Raw genomic sequence first — 12,165 nt, forward strand, 5'->3', positions numbered from 1 at the left:
TGTATATCTTTTTCTGTATCCTCTTTGGGATGTGACCCTCTCACCCCCACTTCTTCATGATGTGACACCACCTGATACCTGACCCTCAGCAGAGAAAGGGCAAACTACCAGGGCCACCTGAACTTGAACTTGGTGAGCTAATGAAGCTTCCTTTGTGCATCGTTTGGTATGACCCAAGAAGTTGTCATTATTGTGACAAAGAGTTAATACAAACTCTGTAAGGTGCCTTCTGTTCATAGACCTGGTTCATTACTGAGGAAATGGAACTGACGTCCACGTACTGTTAACTACTTGCTAAAATACAAATGTCTTGATGTCATCCTGTGGGGGTTTGAATGAGATTGTCCCCCATAGGCTAAAGGATTTAAACACTTTGTCTGCAGTTGGTGGCTCTGTTTGGGGAGACTTAGGAGTTGTGGCCTTGCTAGAGGAAGCACATCACTAGAGGAAGCCTTGCCCATTTCTAGTTTGTCTCTCTGCTTCATGTGCCTGTTTGAAGATGTGAGCTCTCAGCTTTCTGCTCTGGTTGCCGCCTGCCACGCCTCCCCACCACGGTGGACTCTTGTCCCTCTGGAACCATAAACCCAATAAACGCTTCCTTTTATCAGTCGCCTTGGTCATGGTGTTTTTATCACAGGAACAGAGAAGTAACTAAAACCAAAGTTGGTACCAAAGAGTGGGGTATTGCTGTGAAGAACATGACCATGTTAGTTTTTAGAGGAATGTGGAATACTTTGGAGTTTGGACTAGAAAAGAGTTTGAATGCTGTATGCAGAGCTTAATGGGTGTTCTAGTAGAGGCCCAGCTTGCTCTAGATGGTTCAGAAGGAAATGGAAAAGAAGACTTAACCAGCAACTAGGATTTTTTGGCAAAGCATCTGGCTACCATCTACCTAAAGTCTAAGAACTTTCCTGAGGCTAAATTAAAATGTAATAGATTATTTCTTTGGTGGAGGAAATTTCAAGACAGCCTAACATTGAATTGGTGGTGTGGTAACTGATAGTGCATATTACGCAGATCTACAAAGAAAAAAGAGCACTAGAAAGTTTGATAATGTGGCAGCTAAGGTGGGTACTAGAAGAGTTTGTCTTTGATAAGGAGATTACAGTCCTTAAAGAGAGGCCTCCGATTGCACGTGCACAATGGAAAGAGTACCTCAGGGCAAGAACCCAATCAGCTAAGCTTCCAACTTGTGAAAGGGAAAGGCCTAAGATCGTTTCTGTTCCTAGGAAGCCACAACATGTGCTGGGACAGAAGGGGCCAAAGCCCACACCAAGCCGATAACAGGACTTGGCAGTGTTCTTCCCATGGTGCTGGTTTCAGAAGCATGAAGAGGCAAGAGTGAGAGGCCATCAGCTCTTCGTCTGTGCTTTCAGAGAGCTGCCAAAGCCATGCAGTGTGCGGCAAGGGGATCCCTGCATGAGAAGGCTCTGGAAGGCCAAGAGGCCCCGAGAAGGCACTGCATGACACTGTGGAGGTCAAGCCTCGCTGGCAACAGAGACCTAAGATGCTGGAGATACCATGGCTGTGAGACATCTGCAAAGGAGAGCTGTGTATAGGGAGTGGTACCAGCCCAAGAGAGAAACACATAAGCCAGGCAGCAAACCTGGATGATCTGAGCCATCTAAGCCCTATGGAAGTAAATTCCAGGCATCAGACATGGAGCTACAGGATTTGGTGTTTGTCCTGCTGGTTTCTGATCTTGCCTTGGTCCAGTATTTCTCAATATGCCCCCATTCCTCTCTTTTGGAATGGCAACGTATGTCCAGTTCCATTATATGTTGGAAGTATGTCATTTGGTTTTTGATTTTACAGGGGTTTACAGTTAAGATATGCCTTGAGTCTCAGAAGAGACTTTATATTCTGAACAGTGTTGAGACTTTTCAAAGTTGGAATGGGTTTTACATTAGAATATGGCCTTGAGCCTATGGGGCCAGGCAGTGGGATGTGGTGATTAAATGAGAACATACCCCCCACAGACTCCAGTTGGTAGTTCGTTTTGGGAGGTTCGGGAAGTGTGGCCTTGCTGGAGGAGCACGTCAGTTGGGGTGGACTTTAGCCGTTTCCAGTTTGTCTCTCTCTGATTTCTGTGACTGCTTGAAGATGTGAATTCTCGGCTTTCTGCTCTGGCCACCGCTGCCACCACGCCTCCCTGCCATGATGGACTCTTATCCCTCTGCTTCTGTAAGCCCAGCAAACTCTTCTATAAGCTGTCTTGGTCATGGTGTTTTATCACAGCAGCAGAGAAGTAACTAGTCCACATTACTCCTTAATGTCCTATTGCAAGGTTTCATTCTCCAGTGCTTAATCTTTTCTTTGGCTATTCTAGGTATGCTCAGACCCCCAAGGCTCCTTCAATTTCAAAACAACTCTATAAAGAGGATTTTTAAAGCATTGTGTGTGTGTGTGTCTGTATGTGTGTGTGTGTCTGTCTGTGTGTCTTTGTCTGTGTGTGTGTGTCTGTGTGTGCGTGTGTCTGTGTGTGTCTGTGTGTGCGTGTCTGTGTGTGTCTGTGTGTGTCTGTGTGTCTGTGTGTATGTCTGTGTGTCTGTGTGTGTGTGTCTGTGTGTGTCTGTGTGTATGTCTGTGTGTCTGTGTATGTGTGTCTGTGTGTGTCTGTGTGTCTGTGTCTGTGTGTCTGTGTGTGTGTGTCTCTGTGTGTGTGTGTCTCTGTGTGTGTCTGTCTGTGTATCTGTGTGTGTGTCTGTGTGTCTGTGTGTGTCTGTGTCTCTGTGTGTGTGTGTCTCTGTGTGTGTCTGTCTGTGTGTCTGTGTGTGTACACATGCCATGGTGCACGTGTGAAGGTCAGAGGACAACTTGCAGGAGTTGGTTCTTTCCATCCACCACCTGGGTCCCAGGAAGCGAACCCTAATCATCGGTCATGGTACCTGGTCCCTTTACCCACTGAGTCATTTCACTGTGTCCTGAAAAGGTGAAATTGAAAAAAAATGATTTCCATTTTACAGAAAAGAAGACAGAAATGTAGAAATTTGGCCAGGTGCGTGACAGAATTGGGCTTCAGGTATGAACTTTTCATTCTGCGCTGGATAGATTTAGTTGTCAACTTAGCTTTCCTGGGTCGAGGGACTCTCAATTGAGGAATTTTCTCCATTGCATTGGCCTGTGGCCATGCCTGTGAGATATTTTTTTCCTTTTATTATTTTTTATTTATTTTGTGTGTAGGATTGTATTGTAGTACAATGAGGGCTGAGTGATTTTGAACTATTATCGTGAATTCATTTGAAAATCTAATGGAAACTTTGAACATTTGGTCCTCAAGAAAACTAGACACACACACACACATGCACACATATGCAGAGAGACACACACAGACACACACACACACAGACACACACACAGACATACACACACACCACATAAACATGCATACAGCACACACACAGACACACACATGCACATACAGACACACATATAGACACACACACAGAGACACACACAGACACACACACACCACATAAACATGCACACAGCACACACACAGACACACACACACATGCACACACACAGACACACATATAGACACACACACAGACACACACAGACACACACACCACATAAATATGCACACAGCACACACACACACAGACACACACATGCACACACAGACACATATAGACACACACAGAGAGACACACACAGACACACACACACCACATAAACATGCACACAGCACACACACAGACACACACACATGCACACACACAGACACACATATAGACACACACACAGACACACACAGACACATACAGACACACACACAGACACACAGACACACAGACACACACACACAGACACACACAGACACACACACCAGTCTCTCCCTCCCCTCCTTTTCTCTCCTCCTCTCTCTTTTTGTGTGTGCATATATAACACATGCAGACACACACGCATACAGACACACACACACAGACACACACACACAGACACACACACACGCACACACCCCGCAGGTTTTCCACCTCCTTGAGTTCATTCAGGCCAGCGGGGTTAAAGAGCCATGACTCTGCAGTTTCAGCGCCATTTAGCTCCAGAATCCTGAGATGCTTACAATGCGCACTGCAACTCTGTATTTATAATGATATTTAGAGAAAATAGGCTTTCCACTTCAGCAGCAAAATCAGAGCAATGCAAATTGGAATTCAGCCAGCAAATGGATTTACTTTGCAAAAAAGATAATTGAAGAGCATCCCACAGGCCAAACCCACTGGACAAGTGCCCCACAGAAACAAAGCCCTGGTCCTAAATTTGAAGTGTCCCAACCCCACTGCATACAAAATGCTGTTATCAGCAAGCAGAAAATGCATCATGGCACTGTTTTATCCAAAGAGTCATTTAGTATTTATGGAAAGTGAAGGTTTCTTATTTGTGGTATTTCTTTTTTATGGAGAGTGAATGTTTATTCACTACAGAATGTCAGTATTCCTTGAACGCTACATTCACTACAGAATGTTTATTCTGTAGGAAAAGTGGGAGCTATATAGATAAAGGTTAAAGGTGTCCAAATCTTTCAGGGGATCCAAGCTATGCAGCAAGAGGTGGAAGGTAAGATAGCACTTTTTCCTTTTTCTTTTTCTTTTTGAGACAGGGTCTCCCTGTAACTCCAGCTGGCCTGGAACGCACTATATAGACCAGGCTGGCCTCAAACTCACAGAGCTCCGCCTGCCTCTGCCTCCTGAGTGCTGGGATTCAAGGCATGCACTACCATGCCTGAAAAACTAATTTCCACTTCTCAGAGAGGCTTTCCATTTCCAGGTGGCAGCATGCTGCTTTGAGAGGGGAAACCTGGGACTTCAGGTAGCTCTCAGCTGGAATTAGTCAAGGTCTAGGACCAGCACATGTGGTGATCGCTGTATCAAGTTCAGTGGACAGTCTCATTTCAGAGGCCCAAGAGAAGGTTCTGGAAAACTGGCCAACGGCAAGATATCTCGATCTTGTTATATTAGTAATAGCAGAGCTACAGAAACAGCACAAATGTCCATCTGTGTTGTGTGATTTTCATAAAACATTTAGATTTTCAGTATTACTTTGGAGAGCCAGTGATGGATAAGGCAGACGAGGCAGCCACAAGCTGTGCTTTAACTTGATTCCATCTTTGTAAAAATAAGTATTTGCATGTCAGTATTCCTTGAACAAAAATAACCAGAGTCTATTCAGCAATATGAATGGTGGTTACTTCTCCATGATGATTTTTTTAAAGATGTGTGTGTGTGTGTGTGTGTGTGTGTGTGTGTGTGTGTGTGTGCAGGTGCCAAGCAGAACAGTTTACTCAGAGTCCCTGGAGCTGGAGTTGCAGGTGGTTGTAAGCCACCTGACTTGGGTTTTGGGAACTAAACTCTAGTTCTCGGCAAGAGTGGTATACACTCTAACCCACTGAGCCATCTCTCTAGCCCTCTATGATAATTTTTCTAAAAAATTATGTGAGTTAAATTTTTCCAATGAATGTGTTATTCCCATAATCAGAAAGAAAAGTAATAAAACTGATCCTCCCTCCCTCAGCATCCATTGATTGCCTGTAGCTCTTCATCTTGAGGTGGAACTCCTTGAAATTTCCTCCATCCACCTTGGCATGTCAATTCGTCTTGTCACTAGGCAGATTTCCTTAGACTACCACACTGTGGAGATGTCATTGGTGTGGCTTCCCGATCCTGTCTAGAGTGCGTTAACTAGGAGCAGGTGTCTTGTCCCTCTGGTTCTTACATTCTTTCTGCCCCTCTTCCAGATGTTCCCTGAGCCTCAGATGTGTCACTTAGGGCTGGGCACCTCACAGACACTTATTCTCTGCATTTGACAAGCTGTGGAATTTTATAATAATTTCTCTGTTTCAAAAAGAAGTTTCTTTGATGAGTGGCGATAGGTATACTTGTCTGTAAACATAAGGATCCATATTTAGCATACAGTAAAAAATTATATTTGACTAGGGATATGACAGACATACGATTTTCTCTAGGATCTATGACCTCTCCAGCCATGTGTATTTGACTATGTTTATAGTACCAACACATGAGTTCCCATTGAGTAGGTCTTAAGTCCAATTAGACAGCTGTAGATCACCCCCAAGATAAAATGCCACTACTGCAGCAACTGATATTATTTGCTGGGCAGACTGTTGTTGTGGCTCATCGGTTTTACAGTGGGGTAGGACGATTGCTTTTCTCCCTTGGCAGCTTGCATAGTATCCTCTGATACTCTGAGAGCTAGTCCTCAGGAAGGAGGCTTCCAGGTCAGTTCCAGCTCCATGACTCCAAGTCCGATGTCCAACGTATGACTTGTCTTCAGCAATAGGGTCTTACCTTCAAGCTCTGGGAGGCAGTCAAGGGCTGCGGCAATAGCCTGTATTATTCAGGGAGTCTCTTGGACTACCCTGACCAACAACTCCAAGGGAGTTTTCCCATGCCTGGCACTGAGATTTTTGTTACATAGCCTTCAGCTATACACATACACAAACATTTATATTATATGTGTATTTTCCAGTGGGCTTGTTAAATACTACATTTCCCTTTGGGTTTTCATACCACTTAAGCATTATTTATCTCTCTTTCCTCTATGCCCCCCTGTATATTTTAAAAACTATCTCCCGAAAGGATCCCAGTTCTGTTTAGGATTAGAGATGTTAATAAAATAATTAAGTCTGCTTGCCTGGGTATGCCCAGTCTTCTCCTATCTGCTGCCACTGATGGATCCAGGATTTTTCAGCCACTTCTCTAAATTCTAGATGCTTATTCTCATTAGAACACCCAGCAATATCTTTGTCTGCTGTTTGTGGGAGGTGTCTGTGAGCCCTGAATAAGAAACACCATCTGGGGTTCATTTCTTTGGCATAAGGATCTGTTTAGAGAACTTTTATTTATTTATTTATTTATTTATTTGGCTTTCAAATCCAAAACTGCTGTGCTGCCCTCTGGTTTCCTCTGATAAAATCTAACATGAGTTAGGGCCCAGATGCCCCTCTGGGTGTTTCTCCTGGTTGCCCCACAGCCTGCTGGAACATTCTTTAATCGCATTGGGTTGGCCTGCTTAGCGTCTCACTGATGATAGGCCTGCAGACAACCTTGGAAACAAATTGCCCTGGCCCTGCCTCCTGCCTATAACTGCATGTGATCCCTGGTAAATTTCCAGCCAGTAAGCTTGAGCCCACTTCCTGATGGTTTAGAGACTGGTTATTTTCCATTTGTCTAACACCTCCAGACTGGGAAGGACCGGGCACAGTGCCTTTTCATTTTCTGTATATTTTGCACAGAGGTGGAAGATTTTTTAATGGAATTTCTTTCTGCAAGCATCCAGGGAAAGACAAAAGAACCGTGTTGTTAAGTCCACAGTCTGTGATCAAGTATCACATTGTCCCAATTGGCCTCACCCGAGCTTCCAGAGACCTGCAGGTGAGCCACACCAGGGGTGCATTGCTAGGCACCCCACCAGCGGGCAGAGGTAACCCTTCATCATCTAAAACTCCATTTCCCTGCATGAAAGCAATCTATCAGAGTCACAATCGTTTAGCCATCATGGTACCTTTGATTCAGGCCTTTTGTTTGAGGAAGGTTTTGAACACTAAAAAGTAAATATTTCAGGTTTGGTTCAGACATGTAAGGAGCTCAGATGTTGTCACTTCTATCCTTGAAGCAAAATAAATCAATGTTTTCTTAATCAGCAGGGCAGGCCACCTGAGACTGCGTGCTTTGCCGAGCCCCACAGGTGAGGCTGGCAATCTCTTCGCTGCCCCTCTCTAGCCTGGGCCGCGGGGAGGTCCTGATGCCTGTAGGTTGCAGAGCCATGCCATCAGTTTCTGACTGCCACTCCCTTGGCCGCAGTGGGCCCCACTGCAGAGTTCTGGGCCTGTCTTGCAGTAGGTGTAAGTGTGCTTTCTCTAGCTCTATTTGCTTTCTATTTGTGTTTTAAGTTTTTATTTTTTGCTTCCTTGAGCCCACAAATGCTGAAGCGGCAGCTTCCTGCCAGTACTGTGAGAGGACTGCTTCAGTTCATTGGCCTGGCATTTTCCTTTGTGGATGAAGGACATTTCCAATTCCTTGCCTGCGTGGTATGAATGGCAGCCTCTGACCAGGGTGTCGTCTGTAGATGCTGCCTCTTAATGTTCAGAGTGAGTTGTTCTCTGCGGGCTCCTGGGTCGCTTCCCACAAAGCTTCTTCTCAGCAGCTGCTGTGGTTCCCTTTAGCCATGTTCTGCTCCCCTACATGTGGTCATTAAACCAGCTCCCCAAAAGGCAAGGCTAAGGCAGGCTTGGTGTACAGACCCACAATCCCAGACACTTGGGGGCCAGAGGCAGGATTGCAAGTTCACACTCCGATCTATCTAGTGAGTTCAAGACTAGCCTGAGCAACTTCGTGAGACCTTTTTGCAATATGAAAACAAAAACATAAAGAGGGCTGGGAATGTAGCTTGGTGATAGAGTGCAGTGTGAGTGAGGCGCTGGGTTAACTCCCCACTAGAAAACAAAAACCAGAAAGCTAGAAATCAGGTCTGCTTATTTCTTCAAAGTTTTAACTAAGTATCTGCTCCTTTGTTCCAAAACCAGACTCGAACGCTGTAGTCAATAAAGTAACACTCTACGTTAAAGCGGATAAACTGCAAAACTCTTAGTGGCCAACAGAACAGGAGCTTCTTTCTTGCTTGTGGGGCAGTTCAGCACAGTGCAGGGTAGGCGGCAGCTCAGACTCCAGGTTCCGGCAATACTATGGCTCCACCTTGCTGTAGGGCCTCAAAACCCTTCACGTCCAGGGTGGCAAAGGGTAGACACACCTGCTCCAGATCATCAGCTTCAAAGTGACAGACCACAGCTGCTCAGATAACATCAGCAAAACCCGTGGACCACGGGTGATAAACATAATGGGTTCATGAGCCTGGCAGGCTGGATGATGCAGGCTGCATGGTGCAGTCCGTACCTAGCTGAGCAGCACATGCCGGCAGCTAGTCTACTCCCTGGAGCCAGAGGGGCATCCTCTGCTGGTGGCGAGCCACCGTCTGACAGAAATCCTGAAACCTAACATAAGTCTGACTTGTTCTAAGACAGAGAGAATACCAATCCGCAGTCAGAATCAACTTCTAACCAACTTCACACCAGCTAAGTGCAAGTTACAGTAGTTGAAAAGAACCAGGAGAAAATTCATAAAAGCTACTCACTAGAACCCATAAAGATGGTGCTAACAAGTAAAAGTCCACATAAAAAGAGAGAGAAAAAAAAAAGGAGGGAGGGAGGGAGGAAAAAACCGGTATGTAGAGCCATCTTTCACAGCAAAGCAACCCTATTCTAATAGTAAATTCTAGGCTGGCTAACAAGTAAAAGGCCACATCAAAAGAGAGAGAGAAAAAAAGGAGGGAGGGAGGAAGAAAACGGGTATGCAGAGCCATCTTTCACAGCAAAGCAACCCTATTCTAATAGTAAATTCTAGGCTTCAGGGATTATTTGTCTAGTGTGTAATAGTGACATCCCATCACCTAAATCCCTTTACTTCAAAGTGCAAGTTTTCCCCATCCTCACAGTGACTGATGAAGGAAGCAATTTTTTTTTCCTTGCAACCCCTAGGAGGCTGGAGGCTGATGCAGTGTACTTGATCCCATGGAGGACTGTGAGGGCCAGCATCCTGATTGTTGCCACGACTATTTTTTTTCCTTGCAACCCCTAGGAGGCTGGAGGCTGATGCAGTGTGTACTTGATCCCATGGAGGACTGTGAGGGCCAGCATCCTGATTGTTGCCATCTTGCCCCTTGGAGTTCTAGCAAACAGCCAGGAGAGGACTGTTAGAGCAGTGGTTACCTGCTTCCATACTAATGGTAGAATCAGATCTGCGGGCTGAGGGCTTTTATCTGAGACAGTCACAGCATCCTCCTGTGCAGCAGGGAGCATCAGTTGTGATACAATCCCGGCAGGAAGCAGAAGCAGCAATCCATCTCCCAGGATGCTCTTTTCCTGGGTTTCCGTTTCTATGGAGAGGTTTGCTCCTGCTGCCTCTCCCATGCTGTTCCACCGTCCTGTCCCTCAGGCAGGGAGAGGTCTCTCTCTCTCATGCTCTCGCGCTCTCTCGCTGTCTCTCTCCGGCTCCCATTACTTGCCGAGGGAGAAGGAGGCACTCTGGACTTGGGAGAGCTTGGTGTCCTGCACACATTTTCTGGATGCTTCTTCATACTTTTGGTTTTGTTGCTGCTGTTTTCATCCAAGTGGACAATAGAGGCGAAGCAGGTCAGTGAGGCGGCTCAGCAGGGAGAGGGTCCATGGTGGAAGGAGAGAACTGACTGCTGAAAGTTGTCCTCTGACCTCCACATGTGGCGTGCATGTATACATACATGTACACACATAAATAAATAAATAAATAAATAAATAAATAAATAAATAAATAAATAAATAAATGGAGAGATGGCTCAGTGGTTAAGAGCACTGGCTGTTCTTGCAAAAGACCTGGGTTCAAATCCCAGCACCCACCTGACAGCTAACTGTCTGTACCTCCAGTTCCAGGGGATCCAATGCCCTCTTCTGACCTCCGAGGGCACTGCATGACATAGGTGCACTTACACACATGCAGGCAATACACACATACACATAAAAAATAAAAATAATAAAAATAAATAAAATTCAATTTTAAATTTTTAATAGAAAAGGAAGAGGCAGGCTGGACCTCCTTCTGCCTTCTCTGAGATTTCTTCTTGGCTGAGCCTTGAGAAGTTCAGGAGCGTATCCTTTTTCTAACTCCTGAGTGCAAAGTCCACAGAGGGTGATGGGCCTGCTGGACACGGCCTGGATGTTCATTCTGCCCTGAAGCTTTTTAGGATGTCATGACTCAAAGAGGTCTGGGAGCCTCCACTTTTGGTGAATGAATTCAAGGCCTAATTTTTCCCCCAAAGTTGCTATTACCTTGCTACAACAATGGATTCAAGACCCTGTGTGCACTGGAGGACTCGGTTCATGCAGCCACAACTTGGCCAGTAGATGCGCAGACTCCATTCTTCTGTCTACTTTAGACAGCTCAGGGTGCTTGTATATGTGAATGAAAGTTCCCGGAAAAACCTTGTATCTTCAAACTGGACTTTCATCTGCAAAGCTGATTAGCTAATTAGAGCTCTGGAGACTGTGTGGAATGTTGCAGTCCAGGGCCCAGTTACCACTTCTCTCGGACTACCTTTAACCCCTCGATAGCCATTTCCTTGGCTACCTCTGTTTCTGACATAACATCCTGGGACTAACAAATTAAAAAACCTTCTTGTAAGGTGTTTACTAGCAGACCAGCAGGTCCCACCAACCAAAAAGCTAAGAACATCATCAGATAGTGTCTGAGACCTATAGTAGGACCCCCCTCCCTGCTTTGCTCTGACCTGCCTACTGAATATATCCAGGAAGAAGGCCCTGGTGGTATATTTATAATCTAGGGGGAGAAGAGAAGTTGTAGAGAAAACTTCAGGGTACCCCATGGCCAAATGACTCCTGGGACTGAAGTGGGAGACCAGACACTTAGGGCATCTATGCTACGACCCCATTTCACCAAACACAGCTGGGCATCTCTACCATGAGCCTCCAGGCCCTCCATACACTCCATTCTCATAAATACAGTCATGCTCACAGTGCTGCTTGGTTGTGGCGTTTCCCTGCCTCCTGAAGCTTCCTGTTCTCCATACATCTCCATGAAAACCCTCTTGCACTGTCAAGGCCCCTCACCTGCAGCCTCTTTTCAGAAGCCCCCCCCCATGCCCATTCCAGCCTCAAATGATCTTTTCTAATCTTTGAAACCTGGCTAAACTAAGTCTAAATTATTCTTTGTGGAAAAAAGTTGAGGAATAGAGGAATGAATGTAAGAAATAAGTTGAGGGGCTGGAGAGATGGCTTAGCAATAAAGAGCACTGGCTGTTCTTGCAGAGGACCTGGGTTTGGTCCCCAGCACCCACATGGCAACTAAGAACCAACCATAACTCTAGTTCCAGGAGATCCAATGCCCTCTTCTGGCCACTGTGGGGCATTGCACACATGTGGTGCGCTTACATACATGCATACAAATACACTCAAATATAAAATTAAAATAAATAAATAAAAACACTTTACAAAGAAATAAGCTGAGCTGTCTCTTCTGTTCTTGGTCCCTCATTGCCTGTTCTGTTGACTACTTCATGTATAAACCTTTCTTTTTCCATGCAGATTGCATGCTCTAG

This window comes from Nannospalax galili, unplaced genomic scaffold (assembly GCF_000622305.1).
Source record: "Nannospalax galili isolate Female #2095 unplaced genomic scaffold, S.galili_v1.0 scaffold1141, whole genome shotgun sequence".
NCBI classification, from domain to species: domain Eukaryota; kingdom Metazoa; phylum Chordata; class Mammalia; order Rodentia; family Spalacidae; genus Nannospalax; species Nannospalax galili.